The 14,968-nt window shown below is 36.9% G+C and overlaps 1 pseudogene; it reads left to right on the top strand.

Annotated features, from left to right (window-relative positions):
• Positions 1 to 6,073: 6,073 nt before the first annotated feature.
• Positions 6,074 to 11,032, top strand: LOC147001919 (igE-binding protein-like; annotated as a pseudogene).
• Positions 11,033 to 14,968: the final 3,936 nt, after the last annotated feature.

The following is a 14,968-nucleotide window of genomic DNA, read 5'->3' as shown; positions in this document are numbered from 1 at the left end:
CACAGATTGCAAAGAACCAGAATCACTATAAGCTATAAGAATATCTGTATACATTGGGTATTCAACATTGTGAGAGATTCGTAAACAATTTGCTATTTTGAACGGTTATATTTACTATAATAAAGACTCAGACTATTTACTCTAATAATGTAAAATAAATTATCAATCTAAATTCACAAAACCTAACAATAAAAATACCAGAATACTGCATATTAATACCCTTAAATTTTGAAAGGAATAAAACATCTAAATTAAGAATAAAATCAGAAATGTACTGAATGAAATGTATGAAAATAAAATAATGGTACACAGGAGAAATGAATTGGCTTTGTATATACTCTGAACAAAATGAGAGGAAAAACAACACACAAAAATAGGTGAATTATACATTACAAGCACATGAATATTGTCAGTGTCACAGTGTGTGGGCCATGTCACAGTGTGAGGACAATGTCACAGTGTGTGGACAGTGTCTGTGTCACAGTGTGTTTACAGCATCATTGTTACAGTGTGCGGCCTGTGTCATTGTCACAGTATGGGCAGTGTTAGTGTTACAGAATGTGGACAGATGGAGAGCATTAGGAATTCAACTTAAAAGGAAAGTATAAAGTATCTTCACAGTAAAATAAAATAAATGCAGATCGTGCTGGAAGATGAGCAACAACTTTTGAGATTACCCGGAAGCATGTCTCATCCTTCTTCATATAAAAATCATCCGCACTATTATGGAACCCACATGTTAATAGACTGCATTAACACCACTGTTCACTGTGAGGAAGCATAAAGGCCAGCAAGCTCACATTTACTTTCATAACAAATTTCCCATATATACATAAGACAAATCCTACAGACACCATTGGTATAATGAAATTCTTACATTATAGAAATAATTATATTATTTTATCAGAGATAGTTAAATGGTCAAACACAATTAAATAACCTACAGTTATATGTACTCCAAAATTATTGGCAATATTATAAAACAAAGTAATATTTGTTTATACATAGGAGAACATATTTTTATATGTATTACTAAGTAGAAATGAAAGTTAAAATTTATTAATAATATTACAAACTGAAAAAGAGGTAAATAAAAATATATTACAATTACTTATAGATATATAGAAAAAAATGAACTAAAAATTATCAGGCTAATGGAATGTCAGGAATAGGTTATGTAAAGATAGAACCAATACTTTTCTTTTAGTATATTAAAAATATAAATTTAAATTTTTTTCTCCAAGATATAATTTAGCGTTATTAAATTAAAATTAAATTAAATTAAAATCCAATATTATAAGATATAATTACTACTTTCATATATTCTTTTAAACATTTTATTTTTATGTGTTTATTTATATATGCAAGTATATATCAGCATAATCCTATCAACTCAAACTAAAGCCAACATAAGATTGTGGAATAGCTTACTAATATAGCACAAAAATACAAATTATTAATAAGGCCACAAAATAAAATTTGGCTATTTTAAAAGAATAAATGGGAACTGACTTGAGAAATCATTCATCTAGTTAGAGACAATGGGATTGGAAAGTTGGAAGAGAGTGAAATAGTATGTACAAATAAATAAATCATCACTGGGAAAGGACAATGAGTAAAACTTCAAACAAAGTAGAGTATCTGTATTCTTAGTATTAAAAATAAAGGAGGTAGTGAAGTGATAGGATTTGATTATACCATGATGGGTGAGGAGATATTAAATTAGACATCTTTGGCTTATCTTTAGCAACACACAGTAAGAAACTAAGATCATGAAAACACAATAAATCATCCCATTTAAAATATTGCCTGAAAATATTGATCTTTCCAACTAAAATGTGGTGAGTTTCAGAAAAGCAGTAAGAAGCAATGCCAATGCTCTGCTCTTCTGTTTTCATTTTTGTTTTAATTTTATTTTATGATTTTGCATATTTTATGCAAACGTGTCATTTTTACACCATGCCATTCTCTTCTGTCCCTTTCATTCCCTCTCTAGTCCATGACTCACCATGTAGAAACCTCTCGCTGAAGATTGCTTATATTTAAACTGTATACTTATAATATTTTTAAATTTCAATATCTTAAATTTAGATAAGATTATAAAATAGTGTTTCCTAAAAGATTTTCAAATATCTCCATTGTTATTAATTTCTCTTTTCTTTCTCTCCTTCTTCCATTTAAATCATTTTCCACATTTTTCACATTGACCTCTTCAAAATACAAGTGTCCTAGGTCACAGAAACTGCCTCCTTTTTAAGTCAATAAATTTTACATCTGTAACATGTGAAGGAATAATCATGAAATCAGATTTTCATGACTAAAATGCTATTTTCTGAAAAACCATAATCATCTAGTCATACAAGACTGTCACTTAATATATATTTGCTAAATATTACACAAAATCAACTAAAGTTGCATTTTTAAATCACAAATATTCTCCTTTCAGTGTGAAAATTGCTACGTAATATAACTCATTTAACTAGTTTTTATAACAATAATGCATCTTTCACAGTTTATCATTGTAAATAAGTAAACTTTAATAGCATGAAGTTAAAGTGATTATATGCACCACAAGGAGATGAAATCACTATTTACCATGACTGAAAATTAATTGTTGCTTTCCATGAAAGTTACACATTTTACTTATCTATATAATGTAAGTAGGACACTGTGCAGAAATTTCTTTTATTCTTTAGTTAGTATTTAGTAGACATATCAAATGATATTAAACACACGAATGCACTCTCATTTTTAGAATTACCAAATATTTATAATTAATATACCATATTATTACCTATTACATTGTATCTGATTTTTAACTTTAGAAAAATATTTCTAATGTAAATTTATAAACTAACATTTATATCATCAAAGTAATTAATATAAAGGTACATGTGTAATTAATGAAAGCAAATAGAACTTGAATCTGAGTCACTATGATGTATCAGAGTCTATAGATGAAGAATAAAACTATAATTATTTCTGGGAATATCAAGGCAAAGGGGTATTGAAGCATAAATCTGTATAATTCTGATATGTGGGGAAAAAGTGAATGAAATGAGTGAGGCTCCTTTATCCAATGAACACATTATGAGATGTCATATTGAGCAAGGTAAATACATATTTGAATTATATTTTTAATGAGATTGCAAATGATCTAGGCATGATTATTCATATGTATAATCCCAGGCTTTACAAAGGTGGGCCAGTGAGTTGAAACAAGCCTGATGTCAGTCTGGAAACCATACAAGGAGAAGTTACTTTCTAGTATAACAGAATTGTTCTGGCTGTTTGAAAAAAAACCAAGGTCCCTCATCTGCAAATCACCCATTTCATCAATGATGAAGAATTGCAAAAACAAAATATAAGAGAAAAAAAAACATGATTATGGAAATTACAACCTCTGGCTTAGGAAATAGTAGTAACTTGTTCTCTGATTTCACAAATTCATGGCATGGATAAACATGCATGTGCACTTGCATGTACACATACATACATTCATACCTTCACATACTCCCACATTCATCCACCCCCCCACACACACATTCATGTACACATAGTCACATTAACATACAAACTCAGACACATTCACATAAACACACATTAACCTGCCCTCACCCAGTATACAAGAGAGAATAAAAATATCTAGTATTTTAAAGAAAAGTCATCTTTATGAATCAGAATACTTTTTAATAAGAAATGTCACTTGAAGGTTTTCTTGAGTTATAATGACACAGGATTTAATTAGATTCAGAAGATCCATATTAAGAATGGCATACAAGATGGTTCACAATTTAATGTATGTCCTTCTAGAAGATTCAGTACATGAGAATAATATTGATGATGTTGATAATAACCTAATGTTCTAAGATTTAAATGACACCAATTTTCTGGCTACAAATTTGAAATAAATGTGAACATTTAATCTTTACAAACTATAGCTGTGAAAATTCATACTTCTCTACTTAGAAAAATAAGATTTTAAATTGGCTGATTAATGATGATTTCATAATTTTGTCTGAGGACATGAAGAAGAAATTATATATCAAAGTAATAAGAGAAAGAATAAAACTGTGAAATTACAGTTATCAGTACTCCATAAGAAATCTCATTTCTAATGTTGACACTGATCTGAACTCATCCAGTGTTTATTTTGTGACTAGTAGAAACCCTCTTGGTTTGCCACCATTAATAAATTTACTATTCATGTCCAGAACATCTATAAAGTAAGATGTCTCACAGATAATAAAAATAAATTATTCATAATTATACTATTACTTATTGGCCTAGTGACAATACAAATACCAAAATTTTGTCCAGTGCTGTGGGTCTGCTCCTTGTGCCTGTTGAACATTTCTAAAGATGAGAAGACTAATTCCCAAAGAGGCTAAGTACCGTGATAACAGACACATTATGAATGGACTATGTGACCACAATTCAAACTCAACTCCCCAATGTCCTATAATGATTTCAGTACAAAAGTAGGGTTCCAGATGCAAGCCAATAATGAAAATGATCTGAATGCTCACTGATTTGCTCTTAAGCAGCATCAAAGCTCAAACAAACTAAACAGTTTTGCACAAACCAATAACCCTCTCAGATTATGTGGCACTTCATAGAGATATCTTTAATCAAGAGTAACACTTGGAACATAAAGTTGTTCTGCATCTGTGCTTTATAAGTGTGTGTGTGTGTGTGTGTGTGTGTCAATTTGTGTGATGTACATATATGTGTATTCATATATATACATAGATAGATTTTATCCATCATATATAATGGATAATATGCATAAAATCTTCATTTTGTCAAATATATTTGGTTATATATTTTTAAATTGGATTTTGATGACATTTTATGACTATTTTGAAAACAAAGAAACTAACAGAGAAGGATCAGAAAATGTTGTGTCATCAGATAGGATATCATCTGTTAATTTTCAATTGCCTACGGCAAAAGGCAAGCTGTTATTTTTCTTCCCATTTTAACATAGTTTTTAAACATGATTTGTTTTCTGAGGTCACTAATTATGTGTTATTTAATTTAAAATGCTATTCTCTAAGTAAGATGGAAAATGAGAAATTGCTTACATCATAATTTGTTACTTGAATGCCAATATTTCCATTAGAAATTGGAGATCTAGTAAAAAATTAAAAACCTTAATTTCTGTGATAATCCACTCTCTTCAGAATTTTATTGACAAACTGAGCCTTTTGTCAGAACTTAGTAATGTATAGTGGTAAAATATATCTACTAATTAAGTAGCAGCATCTCAGACAATATCATGATACAAATACTTGGCTTCTTGACCATTGCTGAAAGGACACTTGAATGCAAATGTTTAAAAGTTTGCTAGTAAATATACAAAGCATTTATTTGGGGCTTCTTAATATTTTATTTGAACTAATTATACATAATAGATCAAATGCAGTTATAACTCAGAATGAATTAATGCATAGTGAATGATTAAGTTGTAACATTTTGCCTTCTTAAAATATTCTAGAAATAATTATTTTATTAGTGAACAAGAAACTACATACATCATCCAGGTTAATTAGCTCTTTTCTTTTGATTAAATTTTACTTCCATAATTATTTTATATGTTTAGTAAGTTACATTATTGTACATATCATAGCATAACATATAAATCAATACAAACTATCAGATTTCTATGTCATACTTCATACAAGTTGCATTTTTTTACTAAAATATGTCTATATCTTCTTGATTGGAAGGAAAAAAATGTTTTGTTCATTACTTGATGTGGGAAGTTGTCCCTGTCAATCTGCAATCGCCATTGTAAGATGGCGCAGGTTTCCGCTGTGCCTACATGGCCTAACTGGTAAACAAGCAATATGCACATGTGGAAGAGTGAGTTCGCGCCAAGTCACTGCCCATACCGGGGCATGCTGAGAGAGCAGCCAATCAGGTGTGGACACGCCTCACTGAGGTGTATATAAGCAGTGCCTTTTTGGGGCTTGGGGTCTTTCTCTTCATGGTGAAGCTAGTGTAATAAAGAATTGCTGCAAAAGGATATGTTTGTTCGCGTGTGTGTTCTTGCTGGCTAGACAATAGCATGCAAGAAGTGGTGCCGAAACCTGGGACCAGCTTACCATCACTGGCGCCTACGAGACCCTCCATTTGCGGGGCAGATTTAGAACTGCAGCCAGGTCAGTTTTTCAAGGTAAGCTCTGAGAGGCATGTTTGGTTCTGGTCTTTCTCTACAACTAGAAGGGGCAGTGGAAGCCTTCGTAATTGTTCTTGTGGCACTTATCCTTTTCCTTATAGTGAAAGCAGGACAGGGAGTGGTGGAGGAGGTTCAAGACAGCATGTCAGAAACAGAGCAGGGTAAAAGATTAGGAGCTCAAAGAAAAAAGGGTATACCTAAGAAAAAAGGCCCTTCCACGGACCCTGGATCCCAGGAAGTGAGAGAATGGGGAAAGATGCCCCGGGAGAGAAGAGAGAGGAGTGGTAAAAGAGGCCCCCAAAAAGAAGAGCCTTTATCCGGTAAAGGAACTTAAGGCTCTGGGACTTGATGGTTCAGATTCAAGTGAGGAGCTTAGTCCCACTGATGAGGAAGATTTGGAGGAGGAAGCAGCTCGTTATAAGGAAGAGAGATATCATCCTGATGAAAGACGGCCTATCGAATCAGAGAGGAAGTCCAAAAGGAATGGAAGCAAGGGTCAGGTTGTTCAGTCTTCAGGCTCTAGTGCCCCTCCACCTTATGTGGAAATTTTTCGCTCAGATACTTTTATCCCTCGAGACGAGCGGCAAAAATTACAGCAGATGTTTCCTATCTTTGAGGCAGCAGATGGAGGACGAGTTGTCTGTGGAGCACATACAGACCAAAGAACTTGCCGAGTTGGTCCATAATTATGGAGTTAGTGCCAATTTTACTTTATCTCAAGTCGAAAGACTTGCTACTTTGGCCATGACTCCGGGAGACTGGCAAATGGTGGCAAAGGCTGTGCTCACTAATATGGGACAGTATTTAGAATGGAAAGCCTTATGGTATGATGCCTCTCAAACGCAAGCAAGGGCTAATGCCACAGCTGAAGGTGATCAGAGAAATTGGACGGTTGATCTGCTGACAGGTTAGGGACCATATGCAGCCAATCAGAGAAATTATAATTGGGGAGCATATGCTCAGGTTTCAGCTGCTGCCATTAAAGCGTGGAAAGCACTTTCAAGGAAAGGAGAGGCAAGAGGACATCTGACAAATATTATACAAGGACCTCAAGAGCCATTTTCAGAATTTGTAGCCAGGATGATGGACACTGCAGGAAGAATCTTTGGGGATCCAGAGCAGGCAATGCCCCTAATAAAGCAGCTGGTCGTTGAACAGGCTTCACAGGTGTGCAGGACAGCAATTACATCTAGAAAGAGCAAAGGATTGCAGGACTGGCTAAGGATTTGCCAAGAGCTTGGAGGACCACTCTCTAATGCAGGTTTCGCGGCTGCCATTCTGCAATGGCAAAGGCGCTCGAATATAGTGGAGTGCAGAGTTTTTTATAACTGTGGTAAGCCAGGACACTTAAAGAGGGATTGTCGTGCTCCTGTTTGGCAGAAAACACCAGGACTGTGTACAAAATGTGGGAAGGGTAAGCATTGGGCCAGTGAATGCTGTTCAGTTCGGGATATCAGAGGACGGTTTATTCAGACAAAAGATAATCAAGATGAGTCAAAAAATGGGTATCAGGGACCCAGGTCTCAGGGCCCCAAAACATATGGGACTCCAGTGATCAACAGATGGACTCCACGGTCCGTAGGGCAACAGAAGGCTCGGCAGGATTGGAACTCCGTTCCGCCTCCCGAATCATGTTAATGCCACAAATGGATGTACAACCTGTTCCCACAGACTTTAAAGGACCCCTGCCAGCAGGAAGTGTAGGTCTGATATTGGGTCGTTCTCTGACATTACAAGGACTTATTGTTCACCCTGGAGTTATAGATCAAGATTATGAAGGAGAACTTCCCGTTCTCTGTTCTTGCCCTCAGGGTGTTTTATTCCATTTCCCAAGGAGACAAGATTGCTCAGTTAGTGATCTTGCCAATCTTGCATAATCGATTTCCCTCTTCCGGCCTCCCTCCGGGCATCAGAAAGTTTGGCTCCTCTGGAAATGACTCAGTTTATTTAATCACGAGTCTTGATTCTAGGCCCTCCCTGGAATTGCAAATAGAAGGAAAGCCCTTTAAAGGCATTTTAGATACAGGAGCTGATAAGAGTATTATCTCCTCTTATTGGTGGCTGAAAACTTGGCCCTTCACACAGTCATCTCACTCTTTACAAGGTTTAGGGTATGAGGCTAGCCCCACTGTTAGTTCACGCTCCTTAAGGTGGCAGGCTCCTGAAGGTCAATCAGGACATTTTGTTCCTTATGTTTTACCTCTCCCTGTCAATCTTTGGGGAAGAGATATCTTACAAGCTTTAGGACTGGTCTTGGCTAATGAATATTCCTTGCCGGCCACACAAATGATGATGAAGATGGGTTATAAAGAAGGAAAAGGGCTGGGAAAAAAAGAAAATGGTAGATTGGAGCCAATCCCTCAAGAAGGTAATATAGGAAGAAGAGGCCTGGGTTTTTCCTAGGGGCCGTTGAGGGTACAATACCCATACCATGGCTCATAGAGGAAGCTGTGTGGGTTCCTCAATGGCCACTTTCCTCTGAAAAAATTAGAAGCAGCTATAGATTTGGTCAATGAGCAATTACAACTCGGACATTTGGAACCCTCTTATTCACCTTGGAATACTCCTATCTTCGTGATTAAAAAGAAATCCGGAAGATGGAGACTCTTTTATGATTTAAGAGCTATTAACTCTCAAATGCGTTTGTTTGGCTCAGTTCAATGAGGATTGCCATTGCTTTCAGCCTTACCTAAACATCGGGAAATTATAATTATAGATGTTAAAGATTGTTTCTTTTCCATCCCCTTGTCTCCTCAGGATAGACAACGATTTGCCTTTACTATCCCGGCAAGTAATCATGCAGAGCCTGATAAGACATATCAATGGAAAGTTTTACCTCAAGGAATGGCAAATAGTCCCACCATGTGTCAATTGTATGTGCAGTTGGCACTTAAACCAATCAGAGATCAGTTTTCATTGCTGCTTTTGATACATTATATGGATGATATTTTGATGTGCAGCAAAGATTTGAAAATATTGCAAGAGGCATTTCCCATTTTAATTAAAACATTGGAACAGTGGGGATTACATGTTGCCATGGAGAAAGTGCAAATTGCCCAGATGGGAACCTTTTTAGGGTCAATTATTTACCCGGATAAGATTGTTACTCAGAAATTAGAGATTCGCAGAGATCATTTGAATACTTTAAATGATTTTCAAAAATTGCTAGGAGATATAAATTGCTTAAGACCATTTTTGAAAATCTCATCTGCAGAATCAAAGCCTTTATTTGATATCTTGGAAGGAGACCCTCACATCTCCACCCCCAGGGCACTTACCCCCGCTGCTGGTCAGGCTTTACAAATTGTGGAAGATGCTTTACAAAATGCTCAATTGCAACGCATTGATGAGTCAAAGCCTTTTGAATTGTGTGTCTTTAAAACTGCACAGTTACCAAGGGCAGTTTTGTGGCAAAATGGGCCTTTATTGTGGATTCATCCTAATGCATCTCCTGCAAAGATAATAGATTGGTACCCTAATGCAGTTGCACAACTTGCACTTCAAGGGTTAAAACCAGCTATTACTTATTTTGGAAAAGAACCTTATCTTTTGATTGTACCATATACCTCTGTCCAAGTTCAGACCTTGGCAGCTACATCTAATGACTGGGCAATTTTAGTCACCTCCTTTTCAGGACAGATTGACAATCATTACCCAAAGCATCCAATCTTAAAGTTTGCCCTGAGTCAGTCTATAGTGTTTCCACCACAAATAACAGCCAAGAATCCACTCACAGATGGGATTGTAGTGTACACTGATGGATCAAAAACTGGTATAGGTGCTTATGTGGTTCATGGTAAGGTAGTATCTAAGCAATATAATGAAGCCTCACCTCAAGTTGTGGAATGTTTAGTGGTACTGGAGGTTCTTGAGGCCTTTCCAGGATCGCTTAATATTGTGTCTGACTCTTCCTATGTGGTTAATGCAGTTAATACTCTTGAAGCAGCTGGATTAATTAAATCCTCTAGCAGAGTTGCTGGCATTTTTCAACAGATGTAGTCTGTTTTACTCAACAGGAGACATCCTGTTTATATTACTCATGTTAGAGCACATTCAGGCCTCCCAGGTCCGATGTCTCATGGGAATGATTTGGCAGATAAAGCAACAAAAATTGTAGCCGTTGCCCTGTCTTCATGAAGGGAAGCTGCGAAAGAATTTCATAAGCACTTTCATGTGACGGCTGAAACTTTATGCCGCCACTTTGCATTAACTAGAAAAAAAGCTAGAGAAATTGTTACTCAATGCCAAAATTGCTGTGAATTCTTACCTACCCCTTATATGAGAATAAACCCACGTGGTATAAGGCCATTACAGGTCTGGCAAATGGATGTCACACATGTTCCTTCTTTTGGAAGAAGTCAATATTTACATGTTTCAATTGACACTTGTTCTGGCATCATGTTTGCCACACCTTTGATAGGTGAAAAAGCCTCACTTGTTATACAGCACTGCCTAGAGGCATGGAGTGCTTGGGGTAAACCTAAAATTCTAAAAACTGATAATGGGCCAGCATATGTCTCTAATAAGTTTCAAGAATTTTGCCATCAAATGAATGTTTCACATCTGACTGGCCTTCTTACAATCCGCAAGGACAAGGCATTGTGGAACGTGCTCATCGCACTATCAAATCTTATTTAATAAAACAAAAAGGGGGAGTTTATGAAGTAATACCCTCCATACCAAGAGTAGCTGTTTCCATGGCACTCCTTACTATTAATTTTTAAAATCTTGATGAGCATGGTCACTCTGCGGCTGATCATCATATTTCAGAGCCCGATAGGCCAAAGGAAATGGTCAAATGGAAAAATGTCCTTGATAATAAATGGTATGGCCAGGATCCTATCTTAATCAGATCCCGGGGAGCTATTTGTGTTTTTCCACAGGGTGAAGAAAATCCACATTGGCTCCCGACTTGACTAACAAGGACCATGAAAGAGCAAGAAGAACCCCAAGATGATCTTCTTGCTCCTGATGATTGAGACCAGGATAAGTATACCTTTGTGGGCCATAGTAAGATCATGGCCAGTACCTTTACCAGTACATTCCAATTCTTCTACCTTGCCATCTTTTTTTTTTTTTTTTTTTTGCAAAGGAATGTTTTTTGGATGTGCCTTATGCACGACAAACTCCTCAAGAGCCACGGGTGTATAAGAGTACTAGTTTTCATTTAAATTATACACTATGCTTTGTGCATAATGTGGATAAACCTTTTACACCTTTACACCCTGTATATTTTTTAAAGAAAAAGATTATCTCTAATTGGGCAGATCAAATTAATACTGCTGACACTATAAGTCAGATAGCAGAAAAAATGTCTGAGGCATTGCTTACCCTGCAAAGGGTGGATTCTCATATCGCCTCAGGGTTAATGTTAGCGAATTAGAGAATGGATATTTTACAACATAACATGGAACAGATGATGGATGTCATACAAATGAGTTGTGTGGCATCCACTCCGCATGTGTACATTACTACCGTTAGGTATATTAATGATTCTTTTATTAGAAGTACAGACCTATCGAATTACCTGAAGGGGAATTGGTCGCAGGAGCTGGAAAGGTTGCAGACAAGGCTGCAGATATAGATCCTGAACCTTAATGGGACCAGAGTGGAACTAGTGACCCTTGGAGACTTTACCTCTTGGCGTACCTCTGCTTTTTCTTATTTTAAGGAGTGGGTGGGGGTTATATTGTTTGGCGCAGCCTTATGTTGTGGGATAGTGTTTATGCTATGGTTGGTTTGCAAACTCAGATCTCAACAAAAACGTGACAAGGTCGTGATCACTCAAGCACTTGTGGCCATTGAACAAGGGGCCTCCCCTGAAATGTGGTTATCCATGCTAAAATAGTAATTGGCAAGTTTTGGTTTGCTCTGCTCTAGCATCCCGTGGATTTATGGATCCATTGCACTGGGATGAGAGAAACTGGACAATCATTGATCAGCCCTTGCACATTGCTGAGGTTTCCTCTTTGCACGCGATAGGGTGATCATGATTTTCCTAATAAACCAATGTAAAATTTGGGATGGCTTCACTTGTAGAGTTCACCCTAGGCCATCTAGCAGTTATTGTCACACAGCAGTGTGGTATCCAGAGACGGGCAACTTTCCTCGTGCACAGACCAACCTAAGACATGGGGCCCGGTGGTGATAGGGTTACCTTATGACGGGTTAGGCTGTGACATTAGAGGAACGACCTAAAACAGGAGCCACAGCAGATGGACATAACTGCAGAGGCCTAGACCAGCCTCGTCTTAATAAAACAAAAAGGGGGAGATGTGGGAAGCCATCCTTATCAATCTGTAATCACCATTATAAGATGGTGCAGGTTTCTGCTGCGCCTATGTGGCCTAACTGGTAAACAAGCAATATGCGCATGTGCAAGAGTGTGTTCACACCAAGTCACTGCCTATCCCGGGGCGTGCTGAGAGAGCAGCCAATCAGGTGTGGACACACCTGAGGTGTGTATAAGCAGTGCCTTTTTGGGGCTCGGGGTCTTTCTCTTCATGCTGAAGCTAGCGTAATAAAGAATTGCTGCAAAAAGATCTGGTTGTTCGCATGTGTGTTCTTGCTGGCGAGACAATAGCGCGAGAACTTATTAACAAGTTATGTATAAAAAGGTACATTGGTCTTGAAAATGACATATTTTTTGACCTTCATTGATGAGAGATATAAAAATTTAGCTTAAAGTCTTCATGATATTAAGTGTGCATTGCATGCACAGACACACACATACAAACACACACACGTTTATTTATACATTTTGAAATACTTCAGGGATAAATGTCTTCAGTTAATATCAACTCAAGACAATAGAGAACACATTTTTCCAGGTACTGATCCACTTTATCTCAGGAAATTTTGTCTCTTGAACTTACTTTATCTGCAAGCTAAAACTCAAATAAATATGAAATAGAGTGTGTACAATTTAAATACTGTTGTTTGGGAATGCTCATTTGCAGCTTAATACAAAACAAACTAAACTAACCAGATGCCCAAAACAAACATCAACAAGAATATAAAATAATACCATGTTTTTGTTGTTGTTTTGTTATTTTTTGTTTTTATTTTTTGTTGTTTTTTTAATATTTTTCATTACGTATTTTATTCATTTACATTTCAAATGCTTTTCCAAAAGTCCCCAATACCCTCCCCCTCCACTCCCCTACCCACCCATTCCCACTTCTTGGCCCTGGTGTTCCCCTGTACTGAGGCATATAAAGTTTGTAAGACCGAGGGGCCTGTCTTCCCAATGATGGACAACTAGGCCATCTTCTGCTACATATACAGCTAGAGACACGAGCTCCGGGGATACTGGTTAGTTCATATTGTTGTTCCACCTATAAGGTTGCAGATCGCTTTAGCTCCTTGGGTACTTTCTCTACCTCCTCCATTGGGGGCCTGTGTTCCATCCAATAGCTGACTGTGAGCATCCACTTCTGTGTTTGCCAGGCATCGGCATAGCCTCACTGGAGATAGCGATATCAGGGTCCTTTCAGCAAAATCTTGCTGGCGTATGTGATGGTATCTGTTTGGAGACTGATTATGGGATGGATCTCCGGGTGCAGCAGTACCATGATTTTTAAACTCTTCTAGACTGTAAGGGCTTTTAGTCAAGTTTAGAAAATGTATACATCAGTAAAGTATGCAACATATATGCATGAGTGTCTGAGATGAGTCATAAGCCAAATAAGAACTCTGGCATAATTGTCCAATCCTGAAATTTTAGCAATGGGGAAGAAGAGGCAGGATTCTCTTCTGACTTTCTATGAACCTACACTCACCTAGAGAAGTAAAAGTTCATTAAGAGAGACTTTATATAAAAAAAAAGTGTACTTATTTCTCTGTAGTTCTACCCTTTGACCTGATATTTTTCTCAATATCATCTTTTTGTTCACAGTGAAATTCCAATATATATATATATATGCCTTAAATTTTCATTGTTCATTTACACATTGATGGACATATATGCTACCTCTGTTTCTTAACAGTTGTGAGTAGATCAATAATAAAAAAACCAAATGAGCAAATATATCTACTCTAGGTCATAAATTCATTTGGAAGCCTAGGAGTAGTTTAGCTGGGTGAAATATATGCTCAGTTTCTAACTTTCTGAAGAATCTACACAATTATTTTAATAGTGGCTGTATTAGTCTACATTCTCACAAATAGTGAATGTGGTAGGGGGAAATGATGACAGGTTAAATTAAGTATGGGACCCAAGTCCATTTGATGAACCAATGAATTTTTTTATGGCTTACACATAGGAGTACTGTTGAAGCAATACTTATAGAAACAGAAATAAAGGTAGCTACATCCTCCAATTCTGTGCACAGGTAACATTGCAAAACACCCACAGCTGAAATGCTCTAGTATTTGGGGAGGGTCTTTTCCTGGTGATTAAGATGATCTGAGGCACTGCCATGCATACCATCTGCTCTAATAGTCTTCCATACAGCTTTCATGGCACATTGTCTGTTCTGAGCCTCTTTGAGCTGCTGTCTTGCTGAGACTATTTCTTAGCAGACCTTATTGCTTATGTAAGTTTGGGGATCTGGGAATTAATGTTATCAAGTTCAGGGACATGCTGAAGCTATTGGTGTGTTTACTTACTGAGATGTGTTAGCTTCTCCTCTACAATGTTGCCTCCCATTGCATACCCTACCTCCTGCAGTGCTTCCCTCTAAGATTGAACGTTTTACTTCAGAGGAAGTTGCTGCATATTTTATCTTTTCATTCTATAATCACCATCTTACAAAATGGTAATTCCTTTTACTGTACAGAGAT

Source organism: Mus caroli, unplaced genomic scaffold (assembly GCF_978045245.1).
Source record: "Mus caroli unplaced genomic scaffold, Mus_caroli_1 scaffold_12, whole genome shotgun sequence".
NCBI lineage: Eukaryota > Metazoa > Chordata > Mammalia > Rodentia > Muridae > Mus > Mus caroli.
This window is presented reverse-complemented; position numbering and strand designations above follow the sequence as displayed.